Raw genomic sequence first — 13604 nt, 5'->3', positions numbered from 1 at the left:
GAAATAGCTTACCTTTCCCCCTGTCCTTATTCTATAGTGCAAAACATAATCAGGAAACTCTTTATCCCTAATTATTTTTATAATTTAAAAATACAGTGAGTTCAGTCCTTTTATTACTTCGTACATTTAAAATGCTAGGTTTCTTAATATAAAAGCTGATCAATCATGTAAAACATCTTTAACAAGAGTTTATAGAAAGCAGGTACATTTTTTTAATCTGTTTTGTGACAAATTTCTTCATCCAAAAGGTATTTATTGGGTTGATTTTTTTAATCTGTTTTTTGACAAATTTCTTCATCCAAAAGGTATTTATTGGGTTGATTTTTTTAATGTTTATTTATTTTTGAGAGAGAGAGAGCACAAACGGAGGAGGGCTAGAGAAGAGAGGGAGAACAGAATCTGAAGCAGGCTCCAGGCTCTGAGCTGTCAGCACAGAGCCCGACACTAGGCTGGAACTCAGGAACCACAAGATCATGACCTGAGCCAAAATCAGAAGCTCAACCAATTGAGCCACCCAAGTGTCCCTATTGGTTGATTTTTTAAATCCAGGGACTATTACACTATCCATTATTTTCACTGACAAAGAAATCCAGTGATAGCAAGAAGTAGACTTCCACAACAGTAGGGCTACATTTTTAGAATAAAAGTAAAAGGAGAAGTAAAATGAAAAAACTCATGAAAAAAGAAAAAAAAGGATGAAAAACAAAATCATTGAAGGTGTGAAGAACAGTTCTAAGTATTAAAAATAGAGTAGAAAAGGGGCGCCTGGGTGGCACAGTCGGTTGGGCGTCTGACTTCAGCCAGGTCACGATCTCGCGGTCCTGAGTTCAAGCCCCGCGTCAGGCTCTAGGCTGATGGCTCAGAGCCTGGAGCCTGTTTCTGATTCTGTGTCTCCCTCTCTCTCTGCCCCTCCCCCGTTCATGCTCTGCCTCTCTCTGTCCCAAAAATAAATAAATGTTGAAAAAAAATTAAAAAAAAAATAGAGTAGAAAATCATAAAGGTCTGATACAGGAAATCACTTAATTCAGATTATTCATTAAATATTTAATAATTGCAAGTATTTACTTATTACATTTTTTAGAGCTTTTCTTGTATAAGTGCATTTAATCCTCACGGCTCATACTGAGTGATGTTATGTACATATTGGGAAGCCCATTTCCACAATCAAAATAATGTATACATCCATCACCCCCAAACTAGTCCTTTCTTTTTCCCTTTGCCCCAGTCAAGTAAACATTGACCTGTTTTATGTTACTGTAGACTAGTATAGATTATATTACTTAGATTAGCATTAGTTACTATAAATATAACTAGACTTACATGTAAATGGAATCATAAAATATATTCTCCTTTTCTGCCTGGCTCGTTTCCCTCAGAATAGTTATTTTCAAATTCATCTATCTTGATGCATATATAAATAATTGTTCACTACCTTTTATTGCTTAGTAGTGCTCTAGTGTATGGATACAGCACCACTTGTTTATTCACATGCTGATACATATTTGGATTATTTCTAGTTTGTGGTTCTTACCAATCCAGCTGCTATGAACATTTGTATATAAGAGTTTTGGTGATTCTCTTGGGTAAAAGCCTAGGAATGACATGGCTAGATCATGTGACAATTGCATGTTTAACTTTTGAAGATATGGCCAAATGGTTTTCCGAGTGGTTGTATCATTTTACATTCCTGCCATGAAGAAGTGAGGGTTCCAGTTCCTCTATACCCTTTCCCACATCTGGCATGGATTTTTAAATCTTAATTTCAATCATTTTTACACTGTCTACAGTGGCATTGCATTATGGTTCTCATTGGCATTTGCCTAATAACTAATGAATAAACATCTTTTTGTATGCTTATCTGTCATCCACAAATCTTTTGTGAGCCATCTCTTCAGATCTTTTGCTGATTTTTTATGGGTTGATTCTTTTTTAAAATTATTTCATTTTGAGAGTTTTTTATACTTTCCAGTCACAAGTCCTTGATTTTTCTTCTAGTATATGGCTTGTCTTTCCATTTTCATAAGAGTGTCTTTTGAAGAGAAGATTTTTAAAATTTTGATGAAATCCAATTTATCAATTTAGTCTTCTATGGATTATGCATTTGGAAATGTATATAAGATATCTTTGCTTAACACAAGGTCACAAAGGTTTTCCCCTATGTTTACATCTAGAATTATTACCATTTTAGGTTTGACATTTAGGTCTATAATACATTTTGGGTTAATTTTGTATACTCTGAGATAGTATAGATCAAAGTATTTTAATTTTATTATTTTTGCACATTCAGTTGTTCCAGCACAAGTTGTTGGAAAGACTATCCCTTTTCCATGAAACTACTCTTTCATCTTTGTTAAAAATCCATTTCCAAGTATGTGTGGGCCTGTTTCTGAATGCTTTTTTCTTTTCATTGATCTATCTGTCTATCTTCATAGCAGTACCACACTATGTGATTACTGTAGTTTTATTGATGGTCTTGAAACCAGTTAGTACTAGTCCTTTAAACTGTTCTTTTTCCACGTTGTTTTGTCTATTCTAAATTTTTTATACTTCTGAAAGAATTTTAGAACCAGTCTGTCAATTTTTACAAAACACCTGCTGGGATTTTGAATGGAATTTGTCCTTTGGCTGGAAATATGATTTACCTTGGTAAATATTCCATATGCAATTGAAAAAAGAGTATAGTATTTTGTCATTGGGTATTCTATAAATTTCAAATAGGTCAAGGTGGTTAATAGTGTTAAGTCTATAATATGCGTATTGATTTTCTCCCTACTTCTATCATTTACTGAGAGAAGAGTATTGATGTTTCTATCACTGAGAATATTTCCATTTTTCCTTGCAATTATACCTGTTTAGTTTCATGTATTTTGAAGTTCTGTTACTCGAGACATACATGTTTTTGATGAACTGATTCCTATCTGTGGAATAAGGTTTTCATCAAGTTTGGAAAAATTGTGGCCATTGTTTCTTCAAATATTTTTTTTTCTGCCCTTCCACTTCTCTTCATCAGGAACTTGAATTACAAGTACATGAGACTGCTTGAAATTTCCCTACAACTCACTGATGCTTTACAATTTAAAAATTCTTTTCTCTCTGCTTTTCATTTTGTATAGTTTCTCTTATTATATCTTCAAGTTCACTAATGTTTTCCTCTGCAATGTTTAATCTATTCTTAATTCCATACATTTTTCATGTCATACATTGTAGCTTTCACCTCTAAAATTTTGAATTAAATATTTTTCTATCCCTACTGAACACATTGAACATATGGAATACAGTTACAATGGTTTCAACATCCTTTTTTGCTCATTCTAATACTGTGGCAGGTCTGGGTCAATTTTGATTTTCTGAATATTCTTTTCATTATGCATTAGGTTTTCCTACTTCTTTGCATTACTAGTAATCTTGTTTAATAACAAACATGATGAATTTTGCCTTGTTTGTTGTTTTATTCTGAGATGCAATTAAGGTACTTGGAAATAATTTAAGCTTTTTGGATCTTACCTTTCTTTTTTTTTAGGCAGAAGAAGAGAGGTGCTCATTCTAATAATTTCCTAGTACTTGGGCAAGACCTTTCTTGAATTATGACTTTTTCCATTCTGGCTAGTAGAAATGGGAATCATTCCCAGGCCTGTGTGAGTGCCAGAAACTGTTCACTTAATCCTTTTGGTTGGTTGTTTTCTCAGTGTTGGATAGTTTCTTCTTCACATGCATGCACTGATTAGTGCTTTGTTGAATATTCATGGGGACTATCTTAACATCTCAAAGGATCTAATTCTGTGCAGCTCTCTCATCTCCAATGCTCTGTCCTAAGAATCTAGCCTCCTTGTTGTCTCCAGATTTCAACTCTCTCATATCCAACTTCTCAACTCAAGGAGTCCATTTGGTTCTGCCTGGGGGGCCCACCTTGTGCTACAACCTGGGGGCTTACTGTCCTCTAGGGATCACTATGTTGTGATGCCTGATATCCCCTGTTTTAACAACAGTTTTTATATACTGGTTTTATTTGTGTGTGTGTGTGTGTGTGTGTGTGTGTGTGTGTGTGTGTTTTGTTTCATAAACAAGAGGAAATTTTTGGTACCTGATACTTTTCCTTGTGCAGAAGGGGAACTTTTCCTCTTGTTAAAAAAAAAGGAACAAAGGCAAAAACAATAGATAAAGAGAGATCATGGAAGAATTCCTCTTCCTAGCTTGTGTGATTATGTATAGTAGTTGATGGGTTAGCTTTCCATTGCTGCTGTTACAAATTAGCACAAACTTCGTGACTTAAAACAATAAAAATTTATTACTTATAGTTTTTTAGGTCAAAAGCCTGACACAGGTTTCAGTGGTCTAAAATCAAGGAGTCAGCGGGGCTGAATTTCTTTCTGGGGGCTTTAAGAAACAATCCATTTCCCTACATTTTCTAGCTTCTAAAGACCACCCGTATTTCCCTGCTATGGCTTTCTTGTCCCATCTTCAAAACCAGGAACTTTGCATCCATCTGATTATTCTTCTGTAGTCATATCTTCCTCTGACTACCTCATGTGATTATATTATGTCCATTTAGATAATCCACTATACCGTCAGCCGCGTAGATTCTTAACTTAATCACCCCTGCAGAGTTACTTTTGCCACATAAGGTAAAACATTCACAGGATCCAAAGATTAGCATATGGATATCTTTAGGGGATGATTATTCTGCCTGTCACAGCTGGCATTTGGTGTCTTAAATTTTACTTTTTAATTTATTTTTAAGCAATGAGCATGGCAATCACAGAAATCTTTTGGAAAACATTCAATCAAATACAAAGTTTTAAGAAAAGAAATGTGCAAGTTTTTCTTGGAGTTGATGAAAAACCTAATAAAAATATTAATGCAGTTGGCGAAAAAATTAATTGGTCAGAGTTCTTCTTTACACAACTCACTTGCAAGCCCTCCTTTCTTCGTCTATGATACTGGTTCTCTATACCAAGATTAAAATAGTTAAGTCTAACATGCAATGAATTCTATTTGTTTCGGAGTTCAATTATGTTTCTTAGCATTTATTGCCAATAGTCTTTTCTAATTATTCTATATATATGGGGTTTTATATACTAAATGTAAAATTTTTATATATTATAGATATATGATTCAAGATTATATAGTCAATATAGTTTCTAAAACCAATTTCATAAATGATATTAATGACATAACAATAGGCAACATTTATTAAGCATTTGCTCTAAGCCAAGCACTTGATTTAACACAAATAACTCCTTTGGCATATAAAGTAGCTACCATCAAGGGTGCCTGGATGGCTTCGTCAGTAGAGCATGTGACCCTTGATCTTGGGGTTGTAAGTTTGAGTCCCACTTTGGGTGTAGAGATAATAAAATAAAATAAAGTAAAATAAAATAAAATAAGTAGCTACTATCATTAACCTCATTTTATGAGTGAACAAATGAAGCAGAGGAAGGGTAATTTGCTCAATGTCTTAGAGAGAGTATGAGTAGAAGTCAGTCAAAGCTAGGGCAGTCTCACTCCAGGGTCTGCACTCTTGGTCCTGTTTTCACTCCATTTCAAGTTCCTGGGAGGCAGGAACTCTGCCTTAATATTTTGTTTGAGGCGAGGTGAATTTGGAAGAGGTGACAGGGAACATAACATATACCTACCATTACATACTGGTAAATAGAAAAATGGTGTCATATTACTGCTACAAAAGCTAGTCAGCCATACTGGGAAGCCTCTTTATAGCTCATCGAGATTTGTTGTTATTTGCCTTCATGCACGCACATATATGTATACCTGAATACTTGAATCTTGAATACTAGGCATGATTTTTAAATCTTGAAAGAGTTAAAGTCTGAAATCATTTTTACTAAAAGAAAGCAGGAGAGTCTTGCAGATTTACAAATTGTTGACATTGTGGGTCATGGTGGGAACAACTTCTAAACACAGGAGGAAACAAAGGACCCCCTCTCGAGGCATCAGTGAGAACATTTAGTTCAAGGTTACAATCCTCAGGTTTCTCACAACTCTTCCTCCGGGGCTTATTTCTATTACTTGCATGTATTTTAGGTCCATCATCCAACACAAAATGACTTGGAAGAAGTTGCCTACCTATACGAGTTTCTTAGAGCTGCCGTAACAAATTGTCATAAACTGGGCAGATTAAAACAAGAGAAATTGATTCTCTCACAGTTCTGGAGGCCAGAAGTTCTCAATCAAGGTATCGGCAGGGTTGGCTTCTTTTCAGGGATCTGAAGGAGAATCTGTTCCTCGCCTGTGTCCTACCATCTGATCACAACCATCAGTCCGTGGTGGTCCTCAGCTTGCAGGTGCATCACTCCAAACTCTGCTTCTATCTTCACATGGCCTTTTCCATCTTCTGCATCTGTGTCCAAATCTCCCTCTTCTTGCAAAGACATCAGTCACATTGGATGAATGATCTCACCCTAACCTGATGAAACCTGCAAAGACTGCATTTCAAAATAGGGTCAAATTCACAGCTACTGGGAGTGAGGATTCCAACATATCTTTGGAGGGGGCAGAGACACACAATCATAACATTACCCTACCTATTGAAGAATTTAAAAGTTAAGTTAGGAACCACTTAAGCCAAGATTCCACTGAGGCCTGATTATCTGAACACTTTATAGAATTTAGCGGTTTGGTTTCACTCTGAAGACTATCACTTTAGGCATCAAAGCCCTGATAGAAATCAAGGAAAATGTTCAAGTCAGACACTGACCATTAAAATATAAATTTGTAATCCTTCTTTCCTCAATCTCATTTACGTATTATTTATCAATCATGTAAAACCTATATTCTTTTCCCGTCTGTGTTATCTGGTTACTGCCAGGTTCCCCTGCATCTTATTTAACAGTCACTTAATTAGCAGCTATTTAATGGCTTCCTATGTGCTTAACACCATACTAAGAACTGAGGTACTGAAAATGCTCTAAAGGTGACACTAGAAGATCCAGCAATCCAGTCTTCCCATTGTGCTCAGAGAAGGAAACTAAGCCCCCACAAAGGTCAGTTGTTTCTTAAGCTAACCTTTTAGTGAGTAGCAGAGTCAGATATCCCTCAATTGTGTCGAACCGTCTGTTTTTTTGCTCAGTTGATCACTACACTGTAATGTCAGTATAACTCACAAAAATATATGTGGGGTAGTGGCATTTCAATTTTTCCTCTCCGTTCCTGATTATGGCCAATGTGGAGGAGAGGGCTCCCAAGTTATCTCTGGGAAAGGAATCCTCCCCTCCACATTTCACTCCAAGGACCTAGAAGTACACTATAATATGCCAATATGGCAAACGTGTGTTATTGTCATTCTGTACTCTAATAAATAAGCATCTGGGAAAAACCAAAGCTTCTTTCACATTCTATGCAGCTGCTTGCCTCTCTCAAAGTCTGTTTTCTGCACGCCAGGCTTCTAGTTCTCAGCATTTCAATTTTCCCAAGAAAGCACTGAAAGGTTTGCTTGGGCTGCTGCTAATGTCTAGTTCTGCATATAAAGAAGATAGTTACACATGGAACAGTCACATTCTTAATCAAACAATGATTTATGTCCTTCAAACTGGACAATAAAAATTCAGATTGACTTTTTGTAAGTTACACCTTCTTCACTGCAATTCCCTCATCCTTTCTCCAATTTTCATTTTCTGTACAATCAGGAATCTCGAGCACTATTGTGGCTTTATAGTTGCAGGAATGAATTTTAAAAGGGAGCATGATTAATTTTGTCTTGATCCCTTTTTTAAAATCAAAGAGGAAACGTTTCACAGTATGTGAGTATCTTTTTCAGCGCTAAATATGTTCATTTATTAATCTAGGTGTCCACAGTCAAAGAAAAGGGAAGGATTGAGAACTATGCTAGAGAAGGGAAAATTTAGTCAAAAATAAAGGGGAAGAAATCCAGTTAAACGTATTTTAACTTAGTTCCTAAGCCAAATATTCATTAAGGATATTGTTAAACATAATTTTTATAATTATTATTTTTATTACACCAAAATAATTTTATTATATCAAAATAATTATTTGATAGACCAATAATTTGAACAATATGATCATATTGTCAATAATTATTCTACATAAAGTAGTTTGGAGCCCATAACTCACAACTTTAACAGAGAAATATGGTCGAGTTCTTTCTGGAAAAAGCCAGATAATTTTATTTTCAATCTACATAAATTCAACTAATTTCAATCTACAAAAATAACTCTGCAGAGACATAATGTGGCATAACATTCAAATCAAGACCTCTGAAGTTAGATTTCCTGGATTCAAGGCCAGAGATGACAAAGTACTAGCCATATGACCTTGGGCAAATGAATTGACCTTTCTAAGCCTTCCTCAATTTTCCTGTGTATAAAACAAAGATTATAAATAATGCTTGCCTCAAAGGTATGTTTGTGTAAATGTAATGCCACTACAAGTAGTGCAACTATAACTGATTATTTTTCTTTTTTTCCATTTTCCAAAAAAAATTAAATTCAGTTCTATTATGTTTAAAACAGAATATGATTTTATGAAAGTCATTAGAGCAAATGGATTACAGTGGAAAACTTTAAGTTACTGTTAATGTTTCTTTCTGTATGGAATCTTCCAATTTCTATAAATAAGCCTCTTCCCCTCAAAACAAATACTTCTTACCCCAAAATGAGGCTTTACTACAGTCTAAACCCCACAGGGCCTATGCAGGGACTCACTGCTTGGCACAGATTCAACCAACACTTCACAGTTAAAAGTTCTGTTTTAAAACATCCCAAGAATTAAAAACCCATGTTTTGCAAAAATTCAAGAAAAACAGAGCTGACTTATTTGTATAAGATATGGACTGGTTTTATATCAAATGCTGAATTTGCATTAAACATTTCCTTTAATATATTGTCCAAACTTGATCTTACTAAAATTAACTGCTATGGATTGACTATTGTGTTAAGGAAGTGGGGAACATAGATATTCATTTAATTTCAGGAATGGCTTTTTTGATATCAAGATTATTCATGTCAAGTTCAGTATCTGGAAATCTAAAAGAATACATGATTTTAGGTGGAGGAAAGGGAATAAAGTCTACTCACTTATTCCTTAACAATAAGAAATGGAGAAGTGATTTAAGGAAGTTTACAAAAATATATTTAGTAAGAAAACAAACGAAGCAACGAAACACTATATCCACACAAGAGAAACTTCTCTGGAAACAACTAGTGGACTTATGAATAACTCACTTTAAAAGTATTCAAAAGCCATTCCTAATGACCATATTAAAGCTGGTTATTTGATTTCTTATCTTATATGAATTTTGGAGCAATATTTTATAAAAAGGACAGAAAAGTTATGCATAAAGATAGGCAAGAGGTTTTTCATAACATTTCTTAATAAGGTTACAAAAGATGAGAATTTGGCCATGACCCATAAAATTTAATCTGAGTTCATTTCCATTTTTTTTTTTTCCTGGTAGTGTGTCTAAGAAAATGGCTCATTGCCTCCCCTGGAATTTAAAAGTGTAAAATATCAGCACATTGTTGGACTTAGCTTCTCTGGAGATGGATGAGTAGAGAAGATAATCCAGGAGAATACTAACAAACACAGTGTCACCCCTAACAACAATTTGTACAGGAGAAATTAGGTAAAAATAAGTGTCAAAGATATCATGAAGTGACAAATAAGTCATACATAAAACCTAACAATCTGCCAGGATTCTTTTCCCTTGCCCCAAGCTTCTTACAGTTTGTGAAAGACCCAAGAAGTAGCCGTAGATGCCTCTTAAAGATGATAAGTGGAGTTCTAAGCACTGGCTGTGCACACGTCTTTTTTTTTTTTTTTCCACCTACAGACAGGGGCCACCTCCTTATTTCTATCCCTGAAACACGTTATTCTCAATAGTACACACACCAGTACAAAGTATGAGTAACCCTGAAGGCACATGTGCTTGAGAGGTACATTAAAACGAAGAAGTTGGCTAAATGAAGTGCTATTTACTTCCTACAGAGATTTGTGAATACCAACCTAAGCAAGAAAGCACTATTGAAATATCATTGTTGAGGCTATCACTCTGAAATTTTTACAAGATCAAATGCAGACACCTCTGAGTAGGGAAGGTGAGATAGATTTTGTGCCCATCCAACAAGCAAATGTATAATTTATAAGCATTTTTCTTCTCCGAAAATAGCATATTCTCCATTGTTTTTTAACTGCAAAATATTCCCATTCTGATGAAATCATTTTTTAAAGAATTTTTTTTATTAAAAAAGAAGAATTTTTTATCTCACGGAGTGCCTGGGTGGCTCAGTCCGTAGAGCATGTGACCCTTGATCTCGGGGTCATAAGTTCAAGCCCCATATTGGGTGTAGAGATGACTGAAATAAAATAAATATTTTTTAAAAAAGAGAGAATTTTTTATTTGCAATATGTTAAAAAAAAAAAAAAAAAAAAACAAAACAAAAAAAAAAACCTGTGTTCTGTTCTTGGCAAATAACCTTGGCCAACTGCAGAAGCAGATGCTTGCCCACACTGTTATCCAGAAATAATAACAAAAACAAGGTCAGAGCTATCTGAAAAAATCCAGTAAATGAGAGACGAAGAAAATTACAGGAAAGGAGGGATAGACAAGAATGGCAGCTACCAGTAATTCCATGACTGAATTACACTGAATTCAGTAGTGCACGTTCATGACAGAAGGAAAGCAGACAGCCTCGTAGCATTCATTATGCTTCATTCTTACTATGAGCTCGTCACCTGTAATTATAAAATAATAGCTAACAGCTTTGTAATTAGGTTCAAGTGATCACAATTCCAACTTTGCAAAATGTCATTTTCCCTACTCTTTGTTGAAATAAAATAATTTAAAAAAATGTTTTTTTATGTTTATTTATTTTTTTTAATTTTTTCTTTTAATGTTTATTTATTTTTGAGACAGAGAGAGACAGAGCATGAACGGGGGAGGGTCAGAGAGAGGGAGACACAGAATCTGAAACAGGCTCCAGGCTCTGAGCTGTCAGCACAGAGCCCGACGTGGGGCTCGAACTCACGGACCGCAAGATCATGACCTGAGCCGAAGTCGGCCACTTAACCGACTGAGCCAACCAGGCGCCCCTTTTATGTTTATTTTTGAGAGAGAGAGAGAGACAGAACGTGAGCAGGGGAGGAACAGAAAGGAAGGAGACACGGAATCTGAACCAGGCTCCAGGCTCTGGGCTATCAGTACAGAGCCCGGTCGGCCCACGAACTGCGAGATCATGACCTGAGCCGAAGTCGGATGCTCTACCAACTGAGCCACCCAGGTGCCCCTGAAATAAGATAATTTTTTAAAATATTATTAAATATCAACTCCAATCTGCAAAACACACTATGTACCCTGAGGAACAGTCAACAACAGAAATTCATGAATTGCTGGAATTAAATGGGATCCCTGTGTTGTTAGGACAGATATCTTTGAAAGGAACTATGAAATTTTTTCATAGCTTCACAATGGAAATGCCACACAAATGATGCTCATTTGCAAGTTTGTTTAGACATTTCTTCTATGTACCTGGGTTTAGGGAATGAGTTAATCCTCAGCAAAGGAAAAAAACATAATCGCAAGGTTATTTGAGAATCAAAGCTAAATTCTACCAAGTGATTAATTTGCTCTAATTAAAAGTAATTCTGCAGAAATATTTGGAAATCCAATGGTCTGTAAAAATGGTAAATAAATGCTCCCTGACCAACTGTTGCATAGGATTTCACTGTGATTTTGGCACTTACTAATGCTCTCTTATGCTTGTCTGATATTGCTTATGTCTGCTTGGTTATGAGTTTCCAGGTTAATTTCCAGGTTTCAGACACAGTCTCTGTGTTTAGAGATGGGGTAGAGAAAAGCATACATTAGGATCAAGTGAACATGTCGATTAGCTAGGAAAGAAGCACAATTTTTATCTTCTGATAGTAAGTTCAGGAAGGCAAATATCTTGACCCAGATTTGAGTTCCAGGAAGTGCTTATTACCATTGGTCCCTAAGCGAAACGTTCCAGTTTTTACAGCTGTCCTTGTTCCTTTACCTCTCCTCCAGGGAAATGGGGGCTGGAGAGTGCTAGAAGCACCTGGGCCCAGGGGCAGAAGTGGGAGGTGGTTATTGAAGCAATACCCATTCAGAGAAGCTTTTTTCCCCTCCATTATATGGCTGAGAAATGATGGGAAATATTCCTAAAATACTAAAGAAAATAAAATCTTTAATAAGGAAGCATTTCATAAAGAAAAATATTGACCCAAATTTAACTAATATTTGGTTCATACGATTATTTAACTCAGGTAATATCTACCCTCTGATTACTTTTACTCGGGAGCCACTTGATATTTTATGTCTGTTTCTTTTTCTCAGAGATACCACAAGGTACTCCTAAATTTTTTAAAGGTGGTGACTTCACTGTATTCATGTATTTAATCTCTTCCCTGTTTATCCAGCACAGCAACATAAACAAATGCCTGTTACTGTAATCAGATATCAGCACCATATTTCACTGATATTTTCTTACCTCTTATGATATGGAAAGTCATCGAGTGTACATAGTTTATTCCAATAGGTTCCATGTCCAAGACTTATTTTCTTTTAACTCCCCTCTCCACCCATTTGCTCCAGATCTATTTGGGGGGGGGGGGGTTGTTTTGCTTTTTGTCTTTTGTTGGCTTTTTGTCAATCCTACAGAGAAGATGCAGGCCTGGAAGGTCATCAACAAATACATGGCATTGGATCGATTGAAAGTCATCAGGAAAGGCAGAACAAGTAAAGTCAAAGAAGGTATTTCAGGAAGAAAAAGGTACATAAAACATAAACCAAAGTGGTGCTTCAGGGATGCTTGATCATCCACTAAACATAGAACAAGAATCTCTGATATAAAGCACAATAACCTAAAATTTACTGTACAATTTGGTCTTTATGTTCTGAGAGTCAGAACCTGTCAAATGTGTGTTATTTACAGACACTAGTTAGTGAGAAGGAGCAGCCTGACTCTCTGCTGGGACATTCATGAAAATATCCCCACCGACACTGGCGTAGCTTTCTCATTAAAGTCCCAGGAGCTTCTGTTTTTAAGACCAAAAATAAAAAAGGTTGCTTTTCAATTTTTACTCTTCTCTCTCCCAAATAAGGATATTCTTCCAGAGAACAGACTGGATGATCAGCATGTTAAGCTTTGTGACAAAAAAATAACTTTAGAATCAAACATCAGGATAGGAAAATTATTTGTTTATATTTGAGTTGTTAATTGTAACTGCTCATAATATTAAAAGCCTATACCATAATGATAAGTATCTGAAAATGTGTAACTTATCTAATAGATCATTCCATAGAGTATGCTAAGAGAGACGAGTTTAAGGCACGCTTGACTTAATATCCTATTGGTTTGGTCACGTTGTGTGCAAATAAGTCTTTGGGGGTTAATTATTCTTTCTTGTCATATAGAGATCTTTCTCTAGGGTTGGGTTGATAGAGAAGAGTAAAAACATCATAGAGTATTGAAAATTCCAAAGAATAACATAAGAAAACTAGATTTTCCAGGGACTGTGAATTTCAAATTAATTTCTTACTACCTTAAACTATATTTCAGTTATACACTCACCATCTCCAATTTCTCTCCCTACATTTTTAATTTTTTTTTATT

The sequence above is a fragment of the Panthera tigris genome, chromosome B1 (genome assembly GCF_018350195.1).
Source record: "Panthera tigris isolate Pti1 chromosome B1, P.tigris_Pti1_mat1.1, whole genome shotgun sequence".
NCBI lineage: Eukaryota > Metazoa > Chordata > Mammalia > Carnivora > Felidae > Panthera > Panthera tigris.
This window is presented reverse-complemented; position numbering follows the sequence as displayed.